Source organism: Pongo abelii, chromosome 15 (assembly GCF_028885655.2).
Source record: "Pongo abelii isolate AG06213 chromosome 15, NHGRI_mPonAbe1-v2.0_pri, whole genome shotgun sequence".
NCBI classification, from domain to species: domain Eukaryota; kingdom Metazoa; phylum Chordata; class Mammalia; order Primates; family Hominidae; genus Pongo; species Pongo abelii.
In genome coordinates this window covers 71,817,575-71,828,332 of record NC_072000.2, presented here as the reverse complement: position 1 = coordinate 71,828,332, position 10,758 = coordinate 71,817,575, and the positions used below count along the sequence as shown (strand labels likewise).

At 44.3% G+C, this 10,758-nt stretch overlaps 1 pseudogene; it reads right to left on the bottom strand.

Moving 5' to 3' along the window:
• Positions 1-1,003: 1,003 nt before the first annotated feature.
• On the bottom strand, positions 1,004-2,103 carry LOC112128728 (high mobility group protein B1-like; annotated as a pseudogene).
• Between the last annotated feature and the right edge of the window lie 8,655 nt (positions 2,104-10,758).

Here is a 10,758-nt window from a genome sequence, read left to right as displayed (position 1 = left end):
AAAAAAAAAAAAAAAAAAAAAAAAGGCTGGGTGCAGTGGCTCATGCCTGTGAGGCATGATTGCACCATTGCATTGCAGCCTGGGTGACACAGCAAGACCCTGTCTCTAAAAAAAATATAAATAGGGCCAGGTGCGGTGGCTCACGCCTGTAATCCCAGCACTTTGGGAGGCCGAGATAGGTGGATTGCCTGAGGTCAGGAGTTCGAGACCAGTCTGGCCAACGTGGTGAAACCCCATCTCTACTAAAAACACAATAAAATTAGCCAGGCATGGTGGCGTGTGCCTGTAATCCCAGCTACTCAGGAGGCTGAGGCAGGGCAATTGCTTGAACCAGGGAGATGGAGGTTGCAGTGAGCCGAGATCGTGCCACTGCACTCCCGCCTGGGTGACAGAGTGAGGACCCCATCTCAAAAAATAAATAAATAAAAATAAAAATAGAAATAAAAGAAAGCAGTCAAAACTTTGTTTCATGAACAAAATTATTTAAAATATAAAATCACCTTCAGGATATGTGTATAAGGTATATATGAACATTAAGTAAGTTTCATGTTTAAAGTTGCATCCCATTCCCAAGATATCTCATATGTATATGCAAATATAAAAAAAAAATAAAAAATCTGAAACACTCCTGATCCCAAGCATTTAGGATAAGGAATACTCAACTTGTAGTCCTATTATCTTTAACAATTCAAATTATTATTTATTCCATGTCTGAAATAGTTTATAGTTCATTTTTAAAAGGACAACAATAATAATAAAAATTGTATGTACTTAGAAGCATTCAGAATGTCAACAAACAGCTGCAACTTTTTTTTGCAATTACAGAGTATTCCGTTAACAGAACAACAATTATTTCATATAAGCTGCATCAGAGACAACTGAAGATGTAAAGCTACCATCCCATATATAACTAATTTGTGCTGTGCACCAACGAAAACCTGCTTTAAATTTCCATGTCAATTTACAGCCCCCATACTGTACCAAACAAGGTACAGTATGGAGGCTATTAAAAATATCACCAGGACAGGGCTATCTAATGACACATTTGGTAGTGTGTTAACTATACAAAAAAAAAAAAAAAAGACAGTGTACAGTTTAAAAACAAGTCTTACACAGCCTTACATTTCAATTTTTTTTTGTCTTTAAAAGGAGTGAGTTGTGTACAGGGGGGTTAAATGCTTTAGTGACAAGAAAAAAACTGCACTCGAACTTATTCATCATCACCATCTTCTTCATCTTCCTCCTCCTCATTCTCTCCCTCTTCTTCCTCTTCCTTCTTTTTCTTGCTTTTTTCAGCCTCAACAACTCCCTTTTTGGCTGCATCAGACTTTCCTTTAGCTCAATATGTAGCAATATCCTTTCTGTGTTTTTCCTTCAGCTTTGCAGCCTTCTTTTTAAGGTTGCTTGTCATCTGCAGCAGTGTTATTCCACATCCCTCCCAGTTTCTTCGCAGCATCACCAACGGACAGGCCAGAATGTTCTCTTTTGACTTTTGGGCCACACGCAGAACAGAACAAGAAAAAAGCTGAAGGAGACCTCTTGGGTGCATTGGGATCCGTAAACTTTTTTTGTCTCCCCTTTAGGAGGGATATATGTTTTCATTTCTCTTTCATAACGGGCCTTGTCCACTCTTGCCATACCTTCAAATTGTCCTTTCTCTTTAGCAGACATGGTCTTCCCCCTCACTGAGCACTTCTTAAAAAACTCTGAGAAGTTGACTGAAGCATATGGGTGCTTCTTCTTATGCTCCTCTGGACAAGTTTGCACACAAAATACATATGATGGCATTTTGCCTCTTGGTTTTTTAAGACCTCCTTTGCCTATGTTTAGTTCTTTTTCCTCAGCGAGGCACAGAGTCGCCTAGTGCCCATCCGGCTCTCACTTGTCCTGGCACTGTCTTTATGGAGCTCAATGTACTGCCTATAATTCATTTTTAAAACCCCAAAGTTCATAGAACAGCAACTCAAAGCAAAACAAAAAACAAACCCCAAAGTTCAAAATGAATACCTGCTTTTATTTTCAGAACAGGCATTTAATTTAAAAATCTGTTTTCAAAAATAAAATTCTAAAGTCATAAAGAATGACTTAAGTTTAAAATTTTACTTTAAAACTTGTACCCTGTTAGTGCATAGCTCTAGGACCCCTTCTCAGGTTCAAACCAGCTTGCTCTATTTTTCTTCTTCCTTTGTAGGAGAATCTAGAGATTTGGCCTCTTTCCTTTAATTGCATGGCGCCCAACACACACTCTATCCCTTAATAGGTTGCTGGGAGTTGTGGGGTGGGAAACTGTGAGGGAGTGGGAATAAGTAAGACGCAATTGTCAGGTTTGCTGATTTCTGGGGTGTAAATACTTTCTTATTTATGAGCTCCCATTGTGATGTCACTGAACATGGAGTTGTGAAGAGGTGCTCATTTATACAGTATTTCTACCATACAGATACAATCAACACAAAAAAAAAACCTCGAGGACATAAATAATAGGAAGACATAGTAAAATAATTAGGCAGTGATAAGTCTGGAGTCTACATTATCTTTGGTTTTAATATAATTTATGTAATTAAATTATTACAGGCTGGAGCACAGTGGCACAATCACAGCTCACAGCAACCTTGACCTCCTGGACTCAAGCAATCCTCCCACCTCAGCCTCCTGAGTAGCTGGAACTACAGGTGCGTGCCACCATACCCAGCAAATTTTTTTTTTTTTTTGAGAGATGGGGTTCTCATTATGCTGCCTAGACTGGTCTTAAACACCTGGGCTCAAGCGATCCTCCTTGCCTCAGCCTCCCAAAACTGAGATTACAGGCATGAGCCACCGTACCCAGACTGTAATCTGATTCTTAATGAAGGTTGTGTTCGACAACTGGCTCACAAAATTCCTAAAAATTGCAAGCTGCTAAGAGCAGGCTCTAGCACACCATTGTTTACTGCAAATCCAAGAGAACTCAGAGAAGGGTAAACTACAAATTCTCAAAGGCAGTGTAGTGGCAGAAAAGTGTGATACCTTTCCTCATCCATCGTAAGGAACAGCCACCACTCCTATAGCAAATGACAGATTAACAAGAGAGAAAAGAACCAGGTGCAGTGGCTCATGCCTATAATGCTAGCACTTCAGGAGGCCAAGGCAGGAAGATTGCTTGAGCCCAGGAGTTCAGGACCAGCCTAGACAACATAGCGAGACCCTGTCTCTACAAAAAATAAACAAAATTAGCTGGGTGTGGTGGTGTGTACCCATAGACCCAGCTACTCAGGAAACAGGAGCCAGGAGGATCCCTTGAGCCCAAGAGGTCGAGGCTGCAGTGAACTGTGATCATGCCACTGCACTCTAGCCTGGGTGACAGAATGAGACCCTGTCTCAAAAAAGAAAACAAAACCAAAAGAAAATTATAACATTTATTTCATCAAAGTTTTACATGACACTAGAGTCTTCAGAAATGAAGACCCATTATCCCCCAATGCAGGGCGCCACAGTGATTGCAAAGCGGTAGTGATTTGTAGTTGTGGATGCTGAACTTGTGTGAGATGTTGATTCTGAACCTCTGTTTGGCAATCTTTGAATCTTCTTGGTTAATATTGTTTTGGCAAATACAGGCTGTAATGGTTAGATGATGGCAGTGTTTATGGGCAACACATGTGCACACTTGGCATCGATAACCCTGTTTCCCAAATACTCCCAGATAAACTTCCTGCAGTAAGAGCAGTAGGTGGGCTGCCTCAGGTATGGGAGAATAATCTTGTTTCCATTGATCTGTTTTATTGGTGGGGAGGGGTTGGGTTTGGAGACACTGTCTCGTTCTGTCACTTGAGCTGGAGTGCAGTGGTACGATCATAGCTTACTGCAGCCTTGAACTCCTGGCTCAAGAAATCCTCCACCTCAGTCTTCCAAGTAGCTGGAGCCACAGGGGTGCACCCCACTCCTGGCTAATTTTTATTTTAGAGACAGGATCTCACCATGTTGCTCAGGCTGGTCTTGAACTCCTGGTCTCAGATAATCCTCTCACCTCAGCCTCCTAAGTACCTGGGATAACAGGCTTGAGCCACCATGTCCTGCCCTATTAGGGTTATTACCACAAACACTTTTCCCTCTGGCTGCAGATACACCCAGCCTTGGAAGGTGTTCAAGGTGTTGGCCATGCCGGCGGTGCACAGCCACTCCCAGTGGGAAAAAAAAAAAATAGCTCAGAGCAATCTTTTGAATCTATGCTCCTGTATTGCAATCCTCAAGCTTGGCCCAAATAAATTCTCTAGTTATATTAATTTTGCCTCAGCTTCTTCCTTTTAGTCCACACTGGAGTTGTTACCAGGGCACCCCTAGAAATATAGCTGGGAAAGCTCATTATTTTCTTTCTTTTTTTTGAGACAGAGTCTCCTTCTGTTGCCCAGGCGTGCAGTAGTGCGATCTCGGCTCACTGTAACCTCCACCTCCTGGGTTCAAGAGATTCTTGTGCCTCAGCCTCCCGAGTAGCTGGGATTATAGGTGTCAGCCACCACACCTGGCTAATTTTTTTTGTATTTTTAGTAGAGATGGGGGGGGGGGGGTTCTCACCACATTGGCCAGGCTGGTCTCGAACTCCTGGCCTCCAGTGATCTGTCCGCCTTGGCCTCCCAAAGTGCTGGGATTACAGGCATGAGCTACAGCACCCAGCCTGTTTTCTTAAACCATAAACAGCTGTGAAAGTTCATTATTTTTTCTTAAACAGTGTTTTTCTAGTCTTTTTATCTGTAGGTACCTTGCTTAAAAGAACTCCAGATGGCCTGAGAAGCCACAAGAGCTTCAGAACCCTTCGTCAATTACCAGAGGAAGATAAGGCTGGTGCAAAACTGGTGCCAACCAGAACCGGAAGCTCCTTGTTACCTTTAGATCATTAAGATATCATTATAATATCAAAATCCCACCCATAGAAGAAAATCCCCACCATTTTCTGAACATGCATTGTATGAAGATGCATGTTTATGATCTTGGGCTCCCAGCACATGTTTACATACCTCCCCTTCCCACATCTAACTCCATAAAATTCCCCAGCTTCCTATGACTCTAGGAGAAGGTGTCTTTAGAGCAGGGGTCACCAACCCCCGGACCATTCACTGGTACTGGCCTGTGGCCTGTTAGGAACCAAGTTGCACAGCGGGAAGTGAGTAGCAGGTGGGCAAGCAAGCGAGTGAAGCTTCATCTGTATTTACAGCTACTCCCCATCGCTGGCATTACTACCTGAGCTCCGCCTCCTGTCAGATCAGCAGCGGCATTAGATTCTCCTAGGAGTGCGGACCCTATTGTGAACTATGCATGTGAGGGATCTAGGTTGCACGCTCCTTGTGAGAATTTAATGTCCGATGATCTGTCACTGTCTCCCATCACGCACGGATGGGACCGTTTAGTTGCAGGAAAACAAGCTCAGGGCTCCCACTGATTTTACATTATGGTGAGTTGTATAATTATTTCATTATATATTACAATGTAATAATAATAGCAATAAAGTGCACAATAAATGTAATGCACTTAAATCATCCCAAAACCATCCTCCCTACCTTGGTCTGTGGAAAAATTGTCTTCCATGAAACTGGTTCCTGCTGCCAAAAAGGTTGGGGAACATTGCTTTAGAGCAAGAGCTCTCTATTCATGGCCAGAAATAAAACCTGCTTGCCTTTTGTTTTTCCAATCGGTTGTTCTTTCTTTGCAACCAATACAAAGTAGGGAAAGAACTCAGTTTACCAGTGATAGAATTACAGGGTACATGTGGCCAGGCGCAGTGGCTCACGCCTGTAATCCCAGCACTTTGGGAGGCCGAGGCAGGCGGATGACCTGAGGTCAGGAGTTGGAGACCAGCCTGGCCAATATGGTGAAACCCATCTCTACCAAAAATACCAAAAAAAAAAAAAAAAAAAATTAGCCAGTTGTGGTGGCACATGCCTGTAGTCCCAGCTACTCGGGAGGCTGAGGCTGAAGAATCGCTTGAACCTGGGAGTTGGAGGTTGCAGTGAGCCGAGATGGCACCACTGCACTCCAGCCTGGGCAACAGAGTAAGACTCCCTCTCAAGAAAGAAAAGAAAGAAAGAAAGGAAGAAAGAGAGAGAGAAAGAGAGAAAGAAAGAGAGAAGGAGAGAAGGAGAGAAAGAGAGAAAGGAAAGAAAGAAAGAATTACAGGGTACATGTTTACATGAAGTGGTCATAGCCCGGGGCATCTCATGGACAATGGCCACCATCAGTGGCATTAGTGTAGAGCTCCTCATTGTACATGGGTTTGGTGGTTCTTCATTGGTGCTGGTCTGGCCCACGTGCATCTCGTCCACACTCACCATCAGGTACGGCTCCAGCAGCTGGTGGCCCTTCATGAGCAAGTGGCACAGGTATCACAGCCCGACGGGTTCTTCTTGCCTGCTGCCCTGAAAAGAACCATCGAGAACAGCAGAAGTTGTAGCAAAGAAAGAATTTAATTAATAATTGCAGGGTCAAGGCAAGTGAGGAGAACAGGGAGAAATTTCTCAAACCCCTCTCTCCAAGAATTTGGAGGCTAGGGTTTTTTAAGGGTACTTTGGGAGGCAGGGAGCTGGGGAACTGAAACAATTGATTGGCTGGCGATAGAATCACAGAGGCCTCTAAAACTGTCTTTACACAGCTGAGTCAGTTCCCAGGAAGTGTGGGTGGTCTCAGGACCAGGGGGCCTCTCTTAATCTACTGAAATGCTAAATCTGAAAAGGATCTCCAAGACCAGGTCTCTAGGTTTCATAATAGTGAGGTCATCTATAGGAGTAGCTGAGGAAGTTATCAATCTTGAGACCCCCATTACGTGACTTTGGGGCAGTAAGCAACTTACAGAAAACAGAGGAAGCAACAGCATCTCATTCTTTAACTATGTTCAAGCCCCTACCACAATTCTTCAGCAAAGTTCAAGCCCCTACCATAATTGTAACCGTGTCATATGAATGTGGCTTCGATCTCCGAACAAGGAGGGGGGTCAGTTCTCCTTGCCTCAAAGTTTAGCTATAAACTAAATTCCTCTTATAGTTGTCTTGGTCTCTGCACTAGACAGAGACCTGCACAAAACAAAAACAAAAAACAACAAAAACCCCCAAACAATTTAGCTTGCAAGACTAGTAGCAAAATGGAGTCAGTCATGTTATATTTCATTACTTAAAATTCTGCAAAGGTGGTTTCTCAGGGAATGTGGATCCTTGAATAGTCATTTAACAGCCTGGTGCCGGACCATAGACTGGCACCTCTGCCCCCGGCTGGCAACCCTCAAAGCAGCCACAGGAGTGGAGGCAGCCCTGGGGAGAAGCAGCACCCAAACGGCCCTTGACTAGCCATTCTGCCTTCTCCGTTGGCCCTTCTCCTCCCCTCATTCACTTCATCCCTCCCAAGGTCGAAAGGAAGGGACCAGGCTCACCAGGGAAGCCTGTCCCTCTCAATCTCACAGCACTTCAGGGGCCTTGTGCAGACTTGCCCTTTCTCCAGGGCCAAGAAACTCTTCTCCTTTGAAAGCTGGAGCTACCAGTCCCGTTAGCGCCAGCCCCTAGCAGATCCCCACCCACTTCCCCTTTTCCTCTTCAAGAATATGTTTTGTTAAATTGGCCTTTTGTCCTTGGTTCCTGAAACAGCTCTGGAGCAATAAAGGTGAAAGGCTCTTGTTATTTATAATGATCCCCTTTCAACCACACCTGAATTTCTGTTAAGGAGGTGAGTTTTGTAAAGTCCCTAGGTAACCACAGGATTAGGGGCCAGGAGAAGCAACCATGTGCTCAGGGACTTGAAATTCATACCCCTGCCCCGCCCCCAACACACACACACCTTCAGGAAGGGGAAGAGGGGCTGAAGGTTGAGTTGGCCACCAATGGCCAGTGATTTAATCAATCAGGCCTACATAATGAAGCCTCCATATAAACCCAAAAGGACTGAGCTCAGGGGACTTCCACATATGGGGTACAGGGAAGGCCGTGCACCGCAACTCCACGGGACAAAAGCGCCTGAGCTCAGGACCTTCCCAGACCTCCATGTATCTCTTCATCTGGCTCTTCATTTGTATCCTTTAAAATATGCGTTATAATAAACCAGTAAGCATAAGTATTCCCGAGTTCTGTGAGCCTTTATGAGCAAGTGGCACAGATGTCACAGCCTGACAGATTCTTCCTGCCTGCTGCCCTGCAAAAAGCCACCGAGAACAGTGGGAGTTGCAGCAAAGACAGAGTTTATATGAAATTAACTGAACCCAAAAGGAGCGTTGTGGGAATGCCAATTAATAGCTGGTTGGTGGGAAGTTCCAGAAGCTTGGACTTGCAATTGATGTCTCAAGTCAGGGGCACTTTTGTGGGACTGAGCTGTGGATAAGTTCTGTAGGATCTGACATGACTTCCAGGTGGATAGTGTCGAATTGCTTCCTTGGTGTATGGGGAAAACCCCCCATACGCTTGGTCACAGAAGTTTTCTGTGTTGTGAAAAACAACAGGAGAATCAAACTGTTTGTGTTTTGTTTTGTTTTGTTGTTTTCTATTCAGTGCTCTTGTAAAAAACTGCCCAGAGAGCTGCCTTGCCCCTTGTACCATGTGAGGACACAACAAGAGTGTGTCATCTGTGAAACGGGCTATCACCAGACACCAAATCTGCAGGCAACACGATCCTGGACTTCCTAGCCTCCAGGACTGTGACAAATAAATTTCTGAGGTTTCCTGGGAGGAAGTTTCCTGACTGGGAAAAGACTGAGGCTTAGCACCAGAAAATCCTAATTCAGCTTCATTCAGCATCAAAAAACCCAATAGAACCTTCCACACATTCCCAATGAAGCCCTAAGTTTCCCTCCTTTTAAGGTGGTATATACAGTTGTCCCTCTGTATTAGTGGGGGATTGGTTCCAGGACCTCCCTCAGATACCAAAATCTACAGATGCTTAAGTTCCTGATATAAAATGGCATCGTGTTTGTATATAGCCTATGCAATCCTTCTGTATATTTTAAATCATCTCTAGATTACTTCTTATACCTAATACAATGTAAATTATATGTAAATAGCCATTCTCCTGTATTGTTTAGGGAATGACGGCAAGAAAAAAGTCTATGCAAGTTCAGTACAGACATTATTTTTTCTCTTTTTCTTTTTTTTTTCGAGACAGGGTCTCACCCAGGCTGGAGTGCAGTGGCATGAACATGGCTCACTGCAGCCTTGACATCCTGGGCTCAAGGGATCCTGCTGCCTCAGCCTCCTGTGTAGCTGGGACAGTAGGCACATGCCACAACCCCGGGCTAACTTTTTTTGATTTTTGGTAGAGACAGGGGTTACACTTTGTTGCCCAGGCTGGTCTCAAACTCCTGGGCTCAAGCAATCCTCCTGTCTCAGCCTCCCAAAGTGCTAAGATTACAGGCGTGAGCCACCAAACCAGCTCTCTGAATATCTTCCACCCTTGGTTGGTTGAATTCATGGATGCGGAATCCACAAATACAAAGGCCCTACTGGATACCTTTATCTCTGGCTATTCAGAGAGTTACATTGTACTACACAACACCCCAGTAGGTAAATTAACATTTTCTCCTATTAAAGTCTATTGTCAGTTAATTCACAGGCCTCTAACATTAGAGCCTGGGATGGCAGAGGGAAAAATATCCTCCTAAGAGTGCTCAACTCTGGCAGCTCCCTAAAAATAACTTGGGAGCTTTTTTAAAATACTCATGTCCAGGCCGGGTGTGGTGGCTCACGCCTGTAATTCCAGCACTTTGGGAGGCCGAGGCGGGCGGATCACCAAGTCAAGAGATCAAGACCATCCTGGCCAACATGGTGAAACCCCGTCTCTACTAAAAATACAAACATTAGCTGGCCCTGGTGGCACGCACCTCTAGTACTAGCTCCCTGGGAGGCTGAGGTAGGAGAATCTCTTGAACCTGGGAGGCGGAGGTTGCAGTGAGCCGAGATCGCGCCACTGGACTCCAGCCTGGTGACACAGCAAGACTCCATCTCAAAAAACAAAAACAAAAATAAACAAACAAAGCTCATGTTCATGTTCTCCTTCCCTCACTGCCCATTCTGATTTAATTACCTGGGATGGACCCAGGTGTAGTGGTTTTTAAAAGCTCGCCAGCTGATTGTACTATGCAGCAGGGTAGAGAATCCAGTATTAAGAGTTGTGTCTTTCAGTACTTCTCAAATTTTAATGTCTAAGAGTATCACCTGAGAATCTTGCTAAAACTCAGATTCTGAGTCTGTAGGTTTGGTATGAGACCCAAGAATCTGCATTTTGAAGAATCACCCAGCCACTGCTGCTGGTTTACCTCCCACACTTTGAATATATGAGGCTTTTTAAAAACCAGGGCTCTTAGCTGGGCAGGGTGGCTCACTCCTGTAATCCCAGCACTTTGGGAGGCCAAGGTGGGCAGATCATGAGGTCAAGAGATCGAGACTATCCTGGTAAAGATGGTGAAACCCCATCTCTACTAAAAATACAAAAAATTAGCTGGGCATGGTGGCACGTGCCTGTAGTCCCAGCTACTCAGGAGGCTGAGGCAGGAGAATCGCTTGAAACCAGAAGGCGGAGGTCGCAGTGAGCCGAGATTGCGCCACTACACTCCAGCCTGCGCAACAAGAGCAAAACTCCATCTCAAAACAAAAACAAAACAAAAAACAACAACAACAAAAACCAGAGCTTTTTTACTTTTCCTTTGAAATCTTAATAAAAAAATAGTTACTTATTTCCAAGCCTACACAGTTGTGGCTTGATCAAAATCACGAAACTGAGCTGAGGGTGTTATGGTCTAATTGAACCTATTTGTAAAACCTATGC